Raw genomic sequence first — 20,176 nt, 5'->3', positions numbered from 1 at the left:
AGCAGCAGGAGGCCCCATTAGTTAAAGTGGTGCTTCAGGTTAAAAACAGTTTCAGGTTAAGAACAGACCTCTGGAACGAATTAAGTACTTAACCCAAGGCACCACTGTATTGTTACTTTAAACTGCAGGTGTATAATCACTAACATAGTTAAATTTTGTGTGCACGCATATGTATCTAAAACATACATGTGACTTTAATCTGTATGTGTTTGTATACGTGCATAACCCTTTTTCAAAAAGAAAAGAAAAGAAAAAAACACAGAAAAGCAAAGTATTTCCATGTGGTGCCCTTTGCAAATATTAATATTAATGAAATCCTGTCAACTGCCCTGAGTCCACAAGATAGGACAATATATAATAGACCAGCATATGGCTAGTACTATTGACAGCCTTATCCACCAAGGTCTTGTCCAATCCTTTTTAAAAAGACATCCATGTTGGTGGCCATCACTGCAAGTCAATGAACAGTTGTAATGGTGGCAAGGAGAAGGTGGACCCACTCAAGTAAAGGTCTCCCTGTGGGCTTCTTACCCAAGGACCCCTTGAAACCTGGAACCAGCACTGCATTGAGCATAGTCATTAGATTTACCTCATATAAACCGCTGATTCTATCAATTCAGGGCCTTCTCAGGTTATCACGTTTTAATGCTGTAAATGGATAGTTACCCTTATTTTTTATTAGAAAATTTCCCCTCAAGGTCAGTCAGCTGGTCAGTAACTCAGCCCAGGAGGGCAGATAGAAATCACTTAGCATCTTGGTAGTGGGATTAAAATCTACTGAAAGATGTTGTACAGATGGTATTCAGTTCTTGTTGGAAGAACACCTGGCTGGTGTCCTCCAAGCTGCCTATGACACAAAGCCCCACAAAGAAGTAACATTAGGGCAGCTATGTTGAACTGGCTCCACTGGCTTTGTCAAGATTATTCAACTGGAAGTTAAGCTTTGAATTTGTTTCTTCCTTTAACCTATCAATTGGAGGAGGCAACAGATTTTGCTCATGTACAGTCCCATTGATGGTCTTAGTTGATAATTATATTAGCAAAGCACCGTTAAAATCATAACTTGTAGGGCAACTGAAGGGAAGAGGAATCACCATCCTTACCGGGAGTCATGGGGATGAGACAATAGGGGCACTTCAACTGGCACTGTAGAAGTGTTTGTTTGCTGATGGGCTAGGTGCCCTCACTCACCTGCCATGTTTGCGTGGTGTTGACTGGGATCCTCTGTGCCTCCATCTCTGTCTTCTGCTGGCAGGTACTGTTAAGATTTCCCTTGCCACTCAGTTGCTCCACAGCAAACCCAGTGTTTTATATCTGCTTGACTCTCATGCCCTATCCCCAATCCTCTGAATTATATGGTTTGTTGAGAGTGCTGAGAATTCTGTTAGACATCCCTGGCAAGCCAGTTCTGTGAGTTCATGTGAAGAGGAAATGGCTATAAAACCAGTATATGTCAGCAAGTATATATTATATATCTTTACTTAAGCAAGGTTTATATAAGGACAACAGCTGGCCAAGGGCTGTGTTTTAATAGCTGCAGGGCAGAGAGGAACTAGACAGGTATTGCTTCCACAGCAGTTTCACAGGAGTGGATATGCTTCCATTGTATTAAAAGGACAGAAACACTCTTGGGAGTGTAGTGGCTATGAGGTGACGAAGCTGTGATGGTAGTCCTACTTCAGTCAATGAATCTAGAACAGACTTTTGAATGATCCCAACCATCTCCCGTCAAAGGGAAGCAAGGTGCCAAGAAACCAGGAGTTAAGCCAAGGAGTGTAAAGGAACACACTCAGAACCAGGAACACCATTGTTGCTTGGGCAAAGTCCCAGCCCAAATAGGATGTCTTTTAGGCCCTTCCTGTGTAGGCCTGCCCAATGATCAGTCTGGGTGGGTCAGCTCAGTCCAGAAACTGAAAACATTTCAATGCCAGAAAGGTGCCCTAACCACTTCCGGGTTAGCACCATCGGCGAATGGCGGAGTTCCTCCGACTGGAGGAACGGGCTCCGTGGAAACTGGGTCTTCCCGCCGCGGCGAAGGTGGGGACCCGCTAGAAATCCCAGGTGGAGGAAGCCTGGGAACGTGGGGTTTGGCAGGGCACCAGGAGTGTCTCCCCTACTCGTGGGGAACCCCATTTTGGGGCTCCGGAGCAAAGTGGGGTGAGCGGCGTGGTGCTGCGAACTGATTCCTACTTTCATGGAGGGAAGCTGCATAGCCATTGCCGGAGAGCGCTGACTTTTTCCTGTTGACAATTGGACTCTAAACAAGTACCCGTGAGTAAAAACAGAAAATTGGATCAAGAAACATCCTAATTTGGCACTGAAGCAGGAAGGTTCAAAACAGGAAGTCCGCCTTCCGCTTTTTGTAAATAGACTGAAGCAAGAACCTTGTAAGCTAATAGCCTGGAAAGTTGTTTGTAAAGGTCGAAATTTCCTTCATTTATAACCACTAAAACCCCCTTGGAAGCAGGAGAAAAGGGGGGGGATTTGACTGTTTAAGCCTGCAGGGGAGATGGAGACAATTATGGGCTGGAATCTCCCATGCCATATGAACAACCCACTCTTCTGCATATTCTGCTGTCAGTGGACTAGTTCTGTGGTAGTAGCAAGCTTATAGGATCAGCCCTTAACATCTCTGCCAACTGTCTCTTTCCTAGCTCCAGTTATTCCCACACCCAAGTTATTTATGTGCCTATGTATCTGTGCTAGGTAGGATATCCTGTGGGTAAAAAGCTTTGTGAATAAAATAACAGGTGTTATTAGCATTATTATAAATCCTGGATGCCTGATGGCAGGTGTGGAAACAGAACATTTTGTCATCTCTGCGGATAGTCCCAAGACATTTAACAAATTGTAATAACAATTTTCCCTTCTGTGAATATTTCAGATTGTTAAATATTTAAACATCCATTTAATAGGAAGACTGCATCCGTGGCAAAGTGGGAAGTAGAGTTGAGCAAGAGAAAAAGGCAATTCTCTCCTGTCAAAAATGCCATTCCAGGGAAAAGAAGCCATTCTCTCCACACTTTCTCTAATGTTACGCACATTCAAACTCCCCAAACATGCAAAAGGTTACAGATGGCCAAGTTAGATGGTGCATAGCCAATGACTATGTAACAGTCTCTCAGGTTGGTTTTTTTTTGTTTTTTTAATGAAAATCAGCAGTTGGAAGCCAGGGGGGAGGTGTGTGTGGGGAGGGAGGGTGGCTTAACCCTCCGGTTTTTTATCTGCTCAAAATCCATCCCCAGATGCTTTTCCACTTATGGGAGAAATTATATGGATGCATAGCTGCTTTTAAGAAAAATACAGTCATCACGTCTAAATGTATATATGCAGATATCTGCCCTTTTTTCTGTGTGACGAAGTTCCTCTTTTTAAAAAAGCCATGCATTCTATTGGAGTTAGAAAGTGCTGGGCCTCAACTGTATTTTTATCGTAAAGCAAATGGTTGAAGTTCTTCAGTAAGAAGCTATGTCTGTTCTTTGTGGAAGATAGATAGCACCTCTAAATCTCTATTGTAGCACACAAACTACATGGCTATGTAGCTTTGTCTCAGGACTGTGGTGTTAATGTTCCGTCTTCTGCCCGTCAGTGCACCTCTGTGGGTGGGAAAAAATCCACATCTATAGGACTGCTAAAGGAGCTGTTACAGAAGGAGTATTAGTATTAGTATAATCAGAAAGAGCACTCTTTGGATCCCTGTGCCACCCTTTGGGTAGGAGGGTGACTTGACAAAGGAAGAGGAAAGCTCCATTAAAAAGAATAAGCAGGTGGTGGGAAAACCTCTCTCTTCCTGCCAGAATACTAGGCTAGAAGATGGACCTGTTAGCTTTGCACGGGATACCTGCTGAAGTGTATAAACTGCATAAACTGATGTGGCAGTGAAAAGGTGACTGCCTCAGTGGATTCCTATGTCCTGTCTGGACTCCTGACGTTCTCCTTGTTCTTGTCCTAAGTACGCACAGTTCTGCATTTTCTCTACTGCTCAAATCACTCAGGCTCATCAGGTAAGTGACCGACATATTGCTACATAGCTGGTGAAGCCATGCACTGATTCTGCTAGAATGTAGAGCCCTATGGATTTACAATGAATCCTCAGGACTTAAACAGTTGCCCTTTTACGTAAAGTATTCCTGTTTCAATGATGAGCCATATTTCTGGCAGATATAATTTAAAAAAAAATGTTTTTATCGAAAGATTTGGTGGTAGGGTGTGGGCTTCTGCAAATGCCCAGTGACACTACCCACTGAGACTGGCTCTGAAATAGCTTGAACACATTCAGTAATGCTTACGATCTGGATCTGTGGCTATTTCAAGGAGGGAAAAGAAAGAAAACCATAACTTGGCATTTTGTGTCTATTGGTGGTGGTGTTTTTTTAACATGCCTGTGCTCTACAGTCATGGCACATCCGCCCCCCACTCAGATTTAACTTCCACATACCTGTTAGAGGGAGGCGTAAACTGTAGAGTACATATAAATTCTCACATGCAAATTTTATGCAGGATGCAAATAATTGCCCTCCTTTCCTTATTTACATTCTGGTATTACTGAAAGAAATCTACCCTTTCTCCATTTTGCAAATAGGTTCCAGAAAGTTGTTAATTAGCCACATAAATATACATATGTTTTAGAAGTTGGGGGCAGGGGAGAGTATCTGACTGCCATATCTGCTTGAGTTGCACACATATTGGAAAGCCACCCTTCACAGTGGAGCAGCTGTCATTAATAAGTGAAATAAAAATTGCCTTTCCCCCCCTCCCTTTTAACACCCAAAAGTTAGAGCTCAAGTGATAGATAGCCCTGGAGATTTAAGGCTCCCCACCCCTTCCCCCTTCAGAGAGAAATCAGTGGAGCATTAATTTCTTCCGTGATGTCAGGAATGACAGCTTAGAAGTGTTTTTTCCAGGATTGAAACAGAGGGTGGATTTATATTCAGGCAGCAATGTGCATGGGATTGCTGCATGGGACATCCAGAAAGTACAACTGGTGCATAATTCATCAGCCCCATCAGCAAGCATAGTGTACCTGCATTGGCTTCCAAGGAAGGATGTGATAATAAGGCTTTCAAGTTTACTTTTTGTTAGCATAGAGGAAACCAGAGGACAAGGTCAGCTTATTATTTCATGACCTGCCAGCTGAGCCTCATAATTCAGGTGTTATGCTATATACTACTGTTCTGTGGGTGTGGATTTGGGTGTAATGAATGGATCAAAACAGTTGACTGCAGTTTTGGACTCTATAGCTATAGGGACTGTTGTGCAAATTTTACCACTACACTATTGCAAAGCCTCAAGATCCTCAAGCTTGTGGCATATAATTCATCATAGTGATAGTCTATTTCCTGCCCTCTCTATAAGGAGCTCACATTAGCAGTTTAGCCACACACTAACCCTCACAGGGTTATGGTGAGGCTAACATGAGGGAGGGTGTTTGTTTTTTATCAGCAAAAACTAAAATGGGGTCAAGAGAGCAGTTGAAAACTGGATGTCTGTGCCAAAAGCAGTAACCAACAAATTCATTTTTCCAGAGCTACATTCTGATAGTTCACCACTACAGCACAAATTCCTGGGAGCTCCACTAACCTGCAAGGAAGCAGGCAAGCTGCCATGATCACAGGAATGAGTTGCTTGCTCTTCTGCGTAGCCAAAGATAAATGGACACATGTGGCACTGTAATGTATGAGCTGCTTCTTGGAATGAGAAGATCTACTCTGAAAAAGCAATTGGGACCAACTCAAAGGAGCGTAAAAAGGAGCAGAGCGAGTTTTGGCTGGCTAGAACAGGATAGTTGACTCTCTTGTAGAGATAGCAGGGCGGCAGTGATGATGGTGGGGGAGCCATACTTTTAGGAAACATGCTTAAGATTCCAGGATATACCACCCAGGAAGCAAGCTGATGTCAATTCACTCTGATGCTCTGTTTCCACCGGAGCTACAGAATAAACAACTGTGCTTTTAAGTTGCACACATTTGGAGCACTAAAATGGTGAGCAACCTGTAAATTTATCTCACTTTGAATCCTACTTCCTATAGTTGTATTGAACTGAGGTGTGAGGTGAGTTAGGCAGGAAGGTGTGTGTGGCGGGGGAAGTGTTTGGCAAAAGGGGAATTTAATTTAGAAAAAGGGAGAAAAAGTACAGCAGGCCCTTTCAGGTGCTGCTGTTTGATGCTATTTAGAACAGTCACTCATGTCTCTCCGAATAAATAGTAATGACTGTTTCTTGCAACTCCACTGTGAACCATATTCACTCCATGCAGGGAAGCACAAAATAAAGCCACATGCAACTCACACAAGATGATGGCTCTTGTAATATTCAGCAGTCAGGCCTGGTTAGAAGCATTTCATTATCTCAGAATTACGAGGGAGCTTCCTGCAGTTGCCAAGGCTTGTTTATCCCTCTGCTCCTTTCTTTCTTTTTTTTCTTTTCCTTTCTGTGAAATGCCACACTTATTGATTCTGAACAGAGCTGCAAGGTCAGATTGCGGACATCTGCCCCTAAAAACTATCGTTATGATTATTATGTTATTAGAACCCCGTTTGATGTAAGGCAAATATGCCTGGGAATTTTGTTTAAAATCTTTTCTTCTCCACTCCCTAGCCCCCCACCTCCATTCCCTCAGTTTTTAGTGGAAAAAAACTGGCAGTTGAGGTATGCCTTTGAACAGCAAGGCTGTGTATTCAGTTTTGCCCTGGGCCTGACATATAAATCTGTGGGAGACAACACAGTGAAACTGTTGACTTAGGGCCCTTCCAGACCATCAGTATTCTCAGGTGGGATTCAGCACATTCAGTTCGTGCAGGGTAAAGTTGATTTTGCACTTTCGCACACACCCCATTTATACCTTTTGCAAGAAGGAAAGTGATGAGAAAACACACTGGAAAGTGTGTGGTAACCAGGGCTGGATTTAGGTTTGATGAGGCCCTAAGGTACTGAAGGTAATAGGGCCCTTTATATGTCCAGCTGTCCTTTGTCAACAACATTTGACACTCTCTCTCTCTCTCTCTCTCTCTCTCTCTCTCTCTCTCTCTCTCTCTCTCACACACACACACACACACACACACACACAACAGTAGATGTAATGGCCAGCATATTGGAATTTACTGGGTCTTTGAACTGAGTCTGCAAGTTCCATGTAGTTGCAATGAAAACTTGTGTTTGGTGACCACATGGCAGGGCACCAGGAATTAAATGTACAGTTGTAGTCTTGTTGGCGAGGAACAAAGAGAAACATACCCTGATATTTCTGCCATTAACAAATGGAAGCCCTATTCAGCTTTCAATTATAAACCTTCTCCAAAAATTTCAGTCGTTTCTCTGAAAGTTCTCTTGCTACCAAATTCCATTTGAGATATTAGATTCCATGTTTAGACCATAGAGTGCTGCAAACTGTCCAAGATGGTTGGGTAAATTTGAACAAATAAGTATCTCATTGAAGTAATATATTGCAGAACACTCTAGGAGGGTGAACACAACTCATTTAGATAATAGAACTTGAAATTTGGATAAAGGGGTTTCTACTGTATTGACATCAAAAACTTGCTGTCAGGAAAAAAGACAGATCATAAATGCCTGGCTGTGTCGGGTTTATTGCTCAGAGATGCTGTAAAGAAATCTTGTTTGGCTTCTCAAGGTTTCTGTGCTAGGTAAACAGTTGAGAGATTTCACCCTACGGAGGAGTACACCTTTATCCCCACTGTTTTTCAGGTGGAAATAAAAACACACCATCACCAGAGTTTGCTTTCCTGAAGGAGATTCTATTGTGCCCCTTTCTGAGAATGGATTACACTTGATTTGCAAAGAAGAGGCAGGAGAATTAAATGAAAAGAGATGTTGCTGTTTCCTAAGGAAAAAATTGCATACACATACTTACTTAACTGGATTTGTGCTTTATTTTAGTTCTGCAATTCTTCTTCCCCATCCTTGATGTAGTTGCCTTCTTTTTCTTTTTTTTTGGAAAAAGGTATTTGTGTTCCTGAGGTGACTGCAGGCTGGTTTATAGTTTCCTGTGCCTCAACTTTACAGAGCAACAGAAGTGATACACGTATATATGCAGCGCTTTAGGCAGAGCCTTTTAAGTTGGAAAAAAGAGTGTTTTCTGCTTTAAAAGTGTCAAGGTTAATACACAGATGCAAAAAAAAGCAGGACTTCCATTAACTCCCCTCGCCAGTCCCACTTCCCTCCATTAATTCTTTATTGGGGTTCCCCCACATAAGGGATTGCTTATAATATATTACTCTCACCTTGTAAATTTCATTTTGTCCTTGCTTTTTAAAAATATTTTTGTACCCCTTAAAACCAAATTGAAATGTACAGCAACATAAGTGGAAAGATTCTACCCTTCTCCATAGTATTATAATAAGTTTTTGTGTGTTCATGGATAATGGTTTATTGGGGAGGGTTTTTTTGTTTTGTTTTTACTTGGGAGTATTAAGACATGTAGTCCTCTAAGCTGAGTCCAGCTCAGGATTGCAGCACCACGTGTCCCAGTTTGCATGTCATGTTAAAACATGGTTAACCATAGGTTTACCGTGCATGAGCCTGTGTATCTTCCCACTTGCACTGTGGGTAAACAAACCACAATCCTTGGTTTGTTTAGCTCAGACAAACTACAACGGGTAAGTACGAACTTCACCTTATCATTATGGTTTGTTTAGCATGAAACTCAGCCCAGGGATTGTGCTTTATTTCTCCCAAGTCCTAGTAGGGAGGAGCAAAATGAAAGCAGTAGACTTGTGCACAGTAAGCCATGGTTTGCGACTTACTGCACTGTTCGAACATAGTCTCTGGATGTGTGCTTTGGCTTTAAATTTGAACCCAAACCTCCAGTGAGGTACTGCACGCACACAAAAGTCTACTCTTGACTTTCTTTGAGCAGATTGTTGCTCCACTCCAGTAGAAATTATAGTGGGCTCCACACTTAATAAGACAATTTATGCTGGTGTTTCCTGGGATCCCTGTCCCAGTCAATGTCCCTCAATACATGCACATTCATGGCTATTTAAAGATGTGTCTTTTGTCCACAACTTACATGCCCAAAACACTGGTGTACACACAACAATTGTGTGCTGCATGCAGCATGGATATGCCTTTACACCATGTATGTCAGAACATGTGTGAATTCTGTGATACTTATGATTATCTTCAGATGTTTTAAAAAAAGCAATCAGGCCACACAGCTGTATGTGTGTGTTGTGTCAGTGTATTGTGTTATAGCTGCTGGACGACCATTTCTTTGTCATAGGCTGGAGTGGTTGCTTGATGCTCCCTCAACAAGATATAACAACAAGAGATGGTCTCCTGATAGCTGGAGGTCTCTCCTGCATGTTTTTGAAGGAGATAGCCATCAGAGCTTAGAGTGTAGCTTCCAGTGTAGAAGGGTGTATGTATGCACACATGCAAACACACAGCCATGTGAAAACAGGACTTTTCGGATAACAGTATGGGAGAATGCCTAAAGGAGACCCTCTTTGCCTCAATGTATGCTTCATTAATATATTTGTATGTGAAGAAATATTAGAACAACTCCACAAGGCTGGAGCTTTTGCAGAATGAAAGCACACTGATTTTGTGATTGTGCTATGGTTTTTGCAATGTTTATAGGTATTTATGTGTGTTAATCTTGGGTGTGATTTTGTTGTGCATCACTCTGGGCTGCTTTTGGAGGAAGAGCAATCAAAATAAAATAGCCTTCAGTGCTCTCTTATAGAATTGTAGTGTTGGAAGAAAACCAAGGGTCGTATTCTCCAACCCCCTGCAAAGCAGGAATATTTGGGTTGTGCTGCATCTGAAACTTTCATATCCTGGTGATGTAGGGAACACATAACAATTTGTACATACACTGAAAACACGCTCTCTGAAAAATAAATGATCAATGGTATAAGCAATTTCAAATATTAGAAGCATTATTCATGCCTTCAAATATCCAATTATAAACTTCTGTATGATCTTTTTTTTTTTAATGCACTACAACTGGCCAAATGCGCACACCCTGGCAAGGCTATTAATACTTTATGTGGTTAAAGGAGTCCAAGTGACCCTGGCTTCGGGATTAAGTGGTCACAGTCCCAAATTGAGGTCAGAGGAAGGCACCTTTAGAAAAACAAGAGGAGAAGTGGGAGGGAGGTGGAAGGAAAAGCCACTGGCACCACAGAGTACTAGTCTCAGCAACGTAGACAAGCAGTCAGTCGCCTGTTCAAAGACTGGTGCCAGTGACCTTTTAATTCCTTTGTGAAATGAAAGCAGACATTCCAGCAAGCTCTGTGCCTCGCTGCCTCAGCAAAGAGAGGCTGCTTATATTATCAGAGGATGGACTTTCCCCCCCTTTTGCTTTTACACAAACAAAATGCTCCCCATAGTTTTCTGCCTGCCTTCATTCTTCAGCCATTTCATCACCTCACTCCCATCTTGAGTGTTGGAAACAGTCTTGATTTTATCATGTATCAAGCAGCAGCAGCACTCCCCACCCCAATAATGCCTCTAGTTCCTGAAGCGATAAGGCAGGTACAAATAGAAACCTGAAGTGTTTTTAAAAACAAAAGGGGGGGAACCTTCCATTTTTGTGAGCTATCTTGGTTTGCAAATGCCCAGAAACATTGCAACGGTAGGATCCCCCATGTCCAGGTCTATGACCTTTGGGCAGCCTAATCCTGTGATCTTCTTGAGAGATCTGCTACTATTCCTCTACTTCCCTCCCTACAGACCCCCTCGGGTGTAGCCTGCTTGGGAGTTCCATTGCTATCAGAAGTAGCAGCTGGTGAGACACCATTCTCTGTGGTAGCATCTAAGTTGTGGAATTCTCACCCCACGGAGGTGTGTCTGGTGCCTGCGCAGTACAACTTTTGGCAAACACTCTGGCCCTTGACACCTGAGAAGTGTGTTTTCAGGACCCACCCTGTTCCTGTGATTTCCTTTAGCTGTTTTCAGTGCTGAATTTTAAATTGTTGTAGCCTGTCCTAGCACCTGCTGGTGAACACAACAGTAATAGTGATAACAGTGATAAATAATACTGTGGTAAAATACTTGCCCAAGAGAAAAATATTCAGGATCCTATACTTACCCAGCAGTGATATAATAATTATATTATTTATTTATTTATTTATTTATTTATTTATACATACATACATACATACATACATACATACATATCCCGCCCATCCAGCTGGGTTTCCTCAGCTACAGCATATATTGAAACATAATAAAGCATCAAGCACTAAAAACTTCCCAATACTGCCTTCAGATGTCTTCTAAAAGTTATGTACTGTCGTTCTTTAGCTCCTTGACATCTGGAGGGAGGGTGTTCCACAGGGAGGGTGCCACTACCGAGAAGGCCCTCTGCCTGGTTCCCTGTAACTTCACTTCTCACAGTGAGGGAACCAGCAGAACACCCTCGGAGGAGGACCTCAGTGTCTGGGCTGAACAATGCAGGTGGAGACGCTCCTTCATGTATACTGGGCCAAGCCCGTTAAAGGTCAGGACCAACACTTTGAATTGTGCTCGGAAACATACTGGGAGCCAATGAAGATTCTTTAGGACTGGTGTTATATGGTCCTGGCAGCCGCTCCCAGTCACCAGTCTACCTGCAGCATTCTGGATTAGTTGTGGTTTCTGAGTTACTTTCAGAGGTAGCCGACGTAGAGCGCATTTTTGTCACATTCCTCAAAGGAGCTCAAGGCAGTGTACATGACTCTGCCAATCCCACATTTTATCTTCATTCTGTGAGGAAGGTTAGGCTGAGAAAGAGAGGGAGATACTGGCAGGCCCAAGCTCACCTTAATGGGATTTGAACTTGGGTCTTTCTTTTCCTTGTCTAGCACACTAACCATTCTATCACTCTAGCTTAGTGGGCTATTTTGGGTGATTTGGCTATGATTGCTTCCCTTTGCATGGTGGGAAGTGAGAATGTGCATAAAAAGACATAAAAAGCACAGAAAATATGCACCATCACCAGCAAACCAATAGTAATTGTGCAATTCATCTACCAACCATCTTCTCATACCAGCAAGACAGAGAAAACACCAATCATAGTATAGTAATCCCACTTCTGTGTTGATGGTAAGACTTAACAAGGCACTCCTATAAATCCCACTAAATCCAACAGAGATTATATCCAAGTGAATGTAGCCTATATTCCCCCTTCCCTGCTAGCTCCAGACTGTGGCCAGTGGTAGTTCCAAGGATGAGGAATAGCAACCCTCCCCCTCAGTGACCTGAGCTGTGACAGTGTAGGCCAGTAGTTAAGAGTGTATAAAGATGAAGGAGAATTTAGGTCAGTCCTGTGGGTAGGAGTGGGAGATTCAAGGGTTGTCTCAAGACAGCTGGCATGACATGGAGGGTGTGGCAGGTGGCTCAGTCCCACGGACAGTTTTGGACTTAGAATCATGTACACGGGATGAGGGAGACATCATGTTGTCCATTGCCTCAGACAGCAGAATATTTTGAGCTGGGAGACTGAGTGGTGTTGCTCCTCCAGACAATGGGGCTCAACTACATTCTTTTCTGCACCGACAATAGCTTTTAATTTCTTTCATGGTTGAGGCACAAGCAAGGTATTTGTTTTCTGCTCTCATTGGTGCTCCTTTTTTGTAATATATATTAAAGGGGTTATTTCTAGGGAAAGCTAGGAGTGAGCTAGCTCTGTTTTCTGGAATATAATAAGTGCTAAAAATGAACTTTATTATTATTATTTTTAGCAGTTCTAGCCTTCATGATTGCAAAGGCATTGTTGGCAAAATGACCATACTGCACTGGTAAAGATTCCAAATTAAAGAATCCAGTAATCTCATTTTCCCCCTTTTAGAACACACACACACACAGTAAAAAAAAAAAATGATGGAAGGGGAGAATCAACATAGGGGTTTTGTGAGGGAGCAGTCAATAGTGGGATTTTTTATACAGTGGTACCTCGGGTTAAGAACCTAATTCGTTCTGGAGGTCCGTTCTTAACCTGAAACTGTTCTTAGCCTGAAGCACCACTTTAGCTAATGGGGCCTCCCGATTTCTGTTCTCATCCTTAAGCAAAGTTCTTAACCCAAGGTACTATTTCTGGGTTAGCGGAGTCTGTAACCTGAAGCGTATGTAACCTGAAGCATGTGTAACCCGAGATACCACTGTACTGGCATTGCATGTCAGGTACCAAAAGGATTTCCTATATTAACCAGGCCTAACATCATACAGCTTGATTTCTTTTTAATCAAATGAGAATTAAGAAGTAACTGAATTCATAATCTCAGTAACAATGCTCTATTAAATACTGAACGGTTTGTCTGGAAGAGAGATGCACAGCTGTAGCTGAAAAATGAAAAATAGCCAAAGGCTTGTGTTCAGGATCCAAAGGCTAAAAAAGGCAGGAGAAGAGATACCCCAAATTGTCTTGAGACTTCATAGCAAAAATAATAAATAAAATATACAGAGAGGGTACATGATAGAGCTGGCATTTTGGGGCAGCTGCCAGGACCACACCAGAGCCCCACTGCTGTTGATGTTCCTGGAGTCCCCATGCTGGGGCTGCAAACCAGCCAACATTTTAATTACCAACAATACCTAGGCTGTCTGGGGCTGATATAAATTGTAATCCAAAACATCTGCAGGCAGGGGTGCCAACTTGAATAAAATATTGGGGGCGGGGCTGGCGGCAGGTAAGCCCCACCCCACATAATCAATCACATGACATGGCACATGCACACTATTTGAATGGCAATGCCCATCAACTTTGGGGGGGGTGGCCCCCTGAAATATTTTATTGGGGGGAGCGAAGGAACCTCAGCCCCTAGGTATTGGCTCCTATATCTGCTGGCTGTCAGATTGGGAAGACTGCACTGCCTGCTGGGATTTCTACACTGGCGGAGAAGTGAAAGGCTCTTTCTCTGGGTTCAAATAATCTAGGTTCTGGACCACCAGGACCCTTTGTGATGCCATTGGGGCAATTTTTACTTAGGGACTTAGGGCTAATTTGTGTGAAATGTGCTATGCACACTTCCGCATGGTGAATAAAAGGTAAAGGTAAAGGTACCCCTGCCCGTACGGGCCAGTCTTGCCAGACTCTGGGGTTGTGCGCCCATCTCACTCAAGAGGCCAGGGGCCAGCGCTGTCCGAAGACACTTCCGGGCCACGTGGCCAGCGTGACATCGCTGCTCTGGCGAGCCAGAGCTGCACACGGAAACACCGTTTACCTTCCCGCTAGAAAGCGGTCCCTATTTATCTACTTGCACCCGGAGGTGCTTTCGAACTGCTAGGTTGGCAGGCGCTGGGACCGAGCAGCGGGAGCGCACCCCGCCGCGGGGATTCGAACCGCCGACCTTTCGATCGGCAAGCCCTAGGCGCTGAGGCTTTAACCCACAGCGCCACCCGCGTCCCATACCGCATGGTGAATACATTGCACCAACTGTACAAATCCATGTGGCTAGTATATTGTTCAAATGTAACCTCTGGCAAAAGTGCATTGCTGGGGTGGCACCATCTTGGACGCAGTGTGGCTAAGGGCCCAGGAGTTGTATATTTTGGACAAGATTTTAATTACCAAATAAATAAATAAAAAGAAAGAAAGGATGCTGTCCAAGCATATAAACTTCCTGCTCAGATTCACTTCCTTCATTTAGCTGAATAGCATTCAGCTAAAGCATGAACCATTTTGTCTAAAACATACTGTCCCAAAATATGTTACACCCAAATTTGTCCTTGATCTCACAACGCAACACAGTTCATTTCTATGCCCATGGAAAATCAGGTTGTCAAGTAAGAACCATGTGTTTCTGAGTTGTTTTAGGGTTAAGTTACAGCTGTTCTATTTGCTGAACATAAATTCTTCCCTTGACATCCTACTTGAGGTACTCCTAAATTTTTTAATTATGTCTGCTTTCTGTGCCATCAGTTTTCTGAGTAATAAACCACTAGATACAACTGATTACAGCTATTATTATTATTATTATTACTGATTCATACAACATTTCACCTTTTCCCTCTTTCATGATTTAGCTTAGTAGTTTAGTTGAATGAAAGAAGTGACTTTGAGCAGGAAGTTTAAATAAGCTCAGACAGTTGTCATTTTCTTTTCTTTCCTTGGTAATCAAAATTGGCTTCCTGCCAAGGGAACATAATTAAAATTATTCTTCATGGGAAGAAAAAAAAAGATGTAGAGGGGAGGGTTCCTGTCTCAAAGTACATAAACAGCTATAACTCATCTCTCTGCATACGTGTTTTAATGGCATGCTTTTTGTGACATTCTAAAAGTGGATAATGATTGCAACTTTGGATAACTATTTTATGGAAGTGGGTTTAATTTTTTTTTTAATAGGGTCTTTTTGTTGTTCTTGCTTGTTTTAAAATTAAACCATCATTGAAAAAATTAGGCAAATGTGTCCCATTCCCAGCTGTAGTCCCTAAATTATAGGGTTTTAAAAATTGCATATGGTTACTCATACACCATTACATTAATCCACCAGGATGTAAAGATATTTTTAAAAGTCCCTGCCTGATATGAAATTAATCTTCCACTGTTCTGAATGCCTACAACTCCCACTGAAAGCAAATGGAAACTATATGTGCTCAGTAACCTTTTCAAGATGAGGATTTCAACTGGAAAGGAGGAAGTGTTGTGGGCTTCTCTGCACAAGTGTCCTCCTGGCTGGTTGGGGCGAGGATGAGAAAAGTTGGTAATTTCTAACTATTTTAACATGCATTTGTTTTGCATTCCAAAGGAGGCGACTGTAGGGTTTCTCTTTAGAACATTTTCGCATACAGCACAAAGAACACTCTGGCTCAGAAGCCCATAGCAAACATATGGAGGCAACTTCACTTCTTCCCCAGTCTTGCTGGTGCTGCGCTAACCAGGGCTAAGCCATGGTTTGACTTGGCATTACAGCCAAACCCTAGGTTTGTGGTTTGTCTCCTCCAGACAAACAGTGAGCCAAGAACAAACAGGCTTTTCAGATCATGGTTTGTCTGGAGTGAGACAAACCATGAGGATGGGTTTGGGCATAACACTAAGCCAAATCAAAGTATCAGTGGGCCAGTTTTGAATCAGATCTTCATTCCAGACAGTGTAGTCACTTAGAGTTACTTCAAAGTACAGATGTTTATTTTTTTTTATAAGAATTTTTATTGATTTTTCAAACACATAATAAAAGACAGACGCATTACAAAACAACAGCATACACAACATTAAACATATACCGACTTCCCCATACCTCCCTTTCGCTGCATCCTTATTCCAAAGTTCTTTAGCAACCCTTTGACCAAATTATCTGTTAATTCCCTTTCATTAGATTTCCTTAAACCTAATAGTTACCGCTGTATTTCTCTACTTCTTACCCCTTGGCATCTCAACACTCCTCAATTTTACAACAGTTTTTAAGATATAATTTAAACTTCTTCCAGTCCTCTTCCACTGTCTCTTTCCCCTGGTCTCGGATTCTGCCGGTCATCTCTGCTAGTCCCATGAAGTCCGTCACCTTTGTCTGCCATTCTTCTAGAGTAGGTAGTTCCAAAGTACAGATGTTTATAATCATAGCTTTGAACCTTACACATGAAAACTGCTTTAAAAAACGGATAGCCCAGCCCTGTGCATATTTACTCAAGAAATAAGTCTTACTGAGCTCAGTCGGTGGGTGTACATAATGGGCTGGTTTGTATGTCACATTAAACCATGGTTTAGTGCTAACTCTGCCCAATAAAAACACTGGACTTGTACAGTGGTACCTCGGGTTACAAACTTAATTTTGTTTCGGAGGTCCATTCTTAACCCAAAACCGTTCTTAACCTGAGGCGCGGTTTTGCTAATGGGGCCCCTCGCTGACGGCGCCTCAGTCTCGCGATTTCTGTTCTCATCCTGGGGCAAAGTTTGCAACCCAGAGCAACTACTTCTGGGTTAGCGGAGTTTGTAACCCGAAGCATTTGTAACCTGAAGAGTTTGTAACCCGAGGTACAACTGTATGCTTTCTCCCTCCTCTCTTCTTCCATGTGCCCAGGAGGGGGACTTCTAATGAGTCTACTTTCAGTTTCAAATAAACTTGGCTTAGTGTCATGTTTCAGAAAACAAAAATGTCCAGTTCTCACAAAAGGCAAGCAAATATTGGGCCAGCTCAGTAGGATGGCAGGTAAGGTAAACATTCAATATATGCTACCAGCAAGTGGGTATTATTGTAAGGAAGTAGGGACAGAGCAGGAGGATTTCATACCTTTGTGAGCAAAGAATGTGGCAGGGAGAAGATTTTGTAGTGTTTCTTAATGAGATGAAGTCATATTTTATACCATGTGAGTTTCATAGAAAGCTTATGAATAAGAAACAGTTGTCCCATTGCTTTTCAATCACAGGAAATTATTTAGACTTAAATATCCCATTGTTCAGAGCACTTATCTTTATTTATCGGCTCTCCAAGGACGCTTGCTCTGTTCTGTAGTTTCCTGTGAAACCAACAACCAGAGACAAGCAGGAAATTCTGGCTTCTATTGAGCTGGTGGGTCAGGTTCTTTTTTTAAAAAAAGGCTGTCATTTTAACTGCAATTTTTGGTTTTTACTGTAGCTGCTTTATTCCCTTCTGTCCTCTTGCTTCAGTACCCTGGATAACTTGACACTAAATCCTTTGTGTGGGGATCCTGTGCCTCTAATTTGTTGACCTTATGATATTTAAACATTATTAAGAGTTGACAAAAGGGCCCGTGTGCCCTTTCATTTCCCATCAAGTAGAGGCTGCCGCATGGTATCAACAACTTGCCTTGTGCATGGTTGGCATCCCACCCCCCACCCCCCACGAAATATGAGTCATCTTTCAATCTGAGTACAGCTCTCGATGCTGATAAAGAATACTGGGCTCCTGTTGTTATTGTGGCAGCAGCATCTTCATTGAGCACCTAACCAGTGGTTGTGGCAGCACTTTGCTCGGTTTAATAAAACGAAAAATGCATCATGAGGATTATAGTGTAGAGCTGGAGGGTGCTGGAACAATCTGGGGCGGGGGGCAATAGTAGGCTCAGGTGCAATTGGAGGGCATTGAATAAAAAGGAAACAGGAAGAAGAGAGTTTTGAAAAACCGTTTGTACATGTTTCATCTGTTGTATAATGACGCTTATTGCCAGGTCGGGTGCCTTTGTGGATTTGACAGTCATGGTGGAGGTTAGAGGTTTTCCTGGGCTTGGCCTCGGCTTCACCCAGGCCTGGGAAGTGGATCGCAGCTTGCCTGCCTACTTGGCCAATGGCAAATTGTGTAGGACATAAGTAGAAATATAGATACATAAAAGAACGGAAATTTATCACTGCATCTTTCTGTTTGTTCACTTAAAGAAGGTAGATTTCCAGTAAGCCAAATAAGTTGGAGAAACTCTGGTGTAGAGCATCAGTGGCAGAGCATCTGCATTGCAGGCCAAAGGTTCCAGGTTCAATCCTCGGTGTCTCCAGGTAGGGCTAGGAATGTCCCATGTCTGGATTGCCACTGCCTGTAAGTGCAGACGCCACTGAGTTAGACCAATAACTCTTCACTCTATAAAAGGCAACTTTCTGTCTTCCTTCCTAGGTCATCCAGAAGGGTGGCAAAGCTTGCTAGTAACAAAGGCTTTTACAAGAAGAGAGAGAATGGGATTAGTCTTTTGTTTAGGTGATGGTCTCCTGTCTCTTGATAATTGACAGTAGTGACAGCTCTAGGAGTTTGGGGGATTGGTCGTGGACAATATGACCTCAGGTAGAGTAGTGAGGCTTCCTGAATGTGTCCAGATACAGTGCTACCTCTGTTTAAGAACAGTCCTGTTTATGAACGATTTGGTTTACGAACTCCCCAAAACCGCAAGTAGTGTCCCGGTTTGAGAACTTTACCTCGGTCTAAGAATGGAATCTGAACAGTGGAAGGGCACCAGCGGTGGGAGGCCTCATTAGGGAAGGCTTGCCTCAGTTTAAGAATGGTTTCGGTTTAAGAACGGACTTTCAGAACGGATTAAGTTCATAAACTGAGGTACCACTCCATTGCCGTTATGCTTCTCCTTGTTTTTGCCACATGCTGGAAGAAGGCATGTGAACAAGCAGCAGCAACCCGGAAGTGGGGGAGCAGGGCCAGCGTGCTCTGGGGGTTGGCAGTGGGACCCCTGATGCAAAGTGGACCTAAGCAGGTGCCCAGTGGTGCCAACTTCTACCCCTGACCCTGGTGGACAATGTTGGCTGTGTGATTGTGAAACAGTGGAAAGCTTGTATGCATATTGAAAAAGCAATGTTGTGATTAACTTATGCGTCTCTACCATAGTTATTGTTACAGGATAAAAACCTAAATAACATAGCTAGTTTCACTGATGTAACAACAAAAATCTGCAGTGTTGATGCTTTTACCTTTGTTAGTTTAAAACCCCAGATGCGATGAAATTATAAGCGAATAAACAAATTGTGCAATCTGCTCTGCTGCACAGCAACAGAGCCTACTTTCTCTGGAGTAAGCTCTATAGCAGCAGTACAATACATCACATCTCATCCGTTTCCTCTGGCAATGCAAGATGGCTTCCTGCACTAAGTAAGCCTTCAGTGCCACTGCTGATGAGGTCTGAAATTCCATGTCCTTTGGAAGTTGCTTCTTTGGGGGGAGGGGGAGAGAAGCAGGACACCACCAACCCATAGCCCCTTATGTTCCATGTAAAGGTTCATTGCAAATGACTGTCATGCCACCTGTCCAACACTGGAGTGGTTTTTGCATTTGGCAAAATAATCTTGCAAGGCAGATTTAGGATTTCCGGTGAGCAGGAGTGCCAACTAAAACGTGCGGAAGGGGCTTTGGCCCCCTCAATATTTGTAGGCAGGGGGCCGAGCCCCCCAATATTGAGGGGACTCCAATCAGATTGGCCTCCTATCAACAAACACTCCCTCCATACTCCATACTCCCTATGCCCCCATAGGGAAGCGGAGGGTGATTTTTATTCTCTGTGCTCTCCAGCCCCTGCTGCTGGCAGGGCACAATGGGGATCTTTGTGGGGGATGCCTGGTTCACACTCCCCCTCCTCCAGATTGTGCATGGCATGCATATGATATCATGTGATGCTGGGCCCCCTCAAATGTGGGGGGCAAGTTGGCACCCATGCTGGTGAGCAACTGGGCAAGGCTGCAGTAGTGTGCCTTAGTGCACACTAGTTTCTGCTGATGTTACAACGAGGAAATTTGCTGCATATTCTGTACTTGCACATCCTTTCAAAGACGACAATAATGGGCTGCACCCA

At 43.1% G+C, this 20,176-nt stretch overlaps 1 protein-coding gene and 1 long non-coding RNA gene across 5 annotated transcripts in view; one reads left to right on the top strand and one right to left on the bottom strand.

Moving 5' to 3' along the window:
* The window catches only part of LOC309379364, a 401,215-nt gene extending 388,147 nt beyond the window's left edge, over positions 1-13,068 (bottom strand). The window contains exon 1 of the long non-coding RNA XR_014172450.1: positions 13,026-13,068. This is a non-coding gene — a long non-coding RNA (uncharacterized lncRNA). The remainder of the gene's footprint in view (positions 1-13,025) is intronic.
* The window catches only part of TBXAS1 (thromboxane A synthase 1), a 210,218-nt gene that overhangs the window by 168,486 nt on the left and 21,556 nt on the right, over positions 1-20,176 (top strand). The gene's annotated exons all lie outside the window — the stretch shown is intronic.

The sequence above is a fragment of the Podarcis melisellensis genome (assembly GCF_964234715.1).
Source record: "Podarcis melisellensis genome assembly, chromosome: 10".
Lineage (NCBI taxonomy): Eukaryota > Metazoa > Chordata > Lepidosauria > Squamata > Lacertidae > Podarcis > Podarcis melisellensis.
The sequence above is the reverse complement of the archived record's forward strand: the minus strand, read 5'-3'. Positions and strand labels throughout refer to the sequence as shown.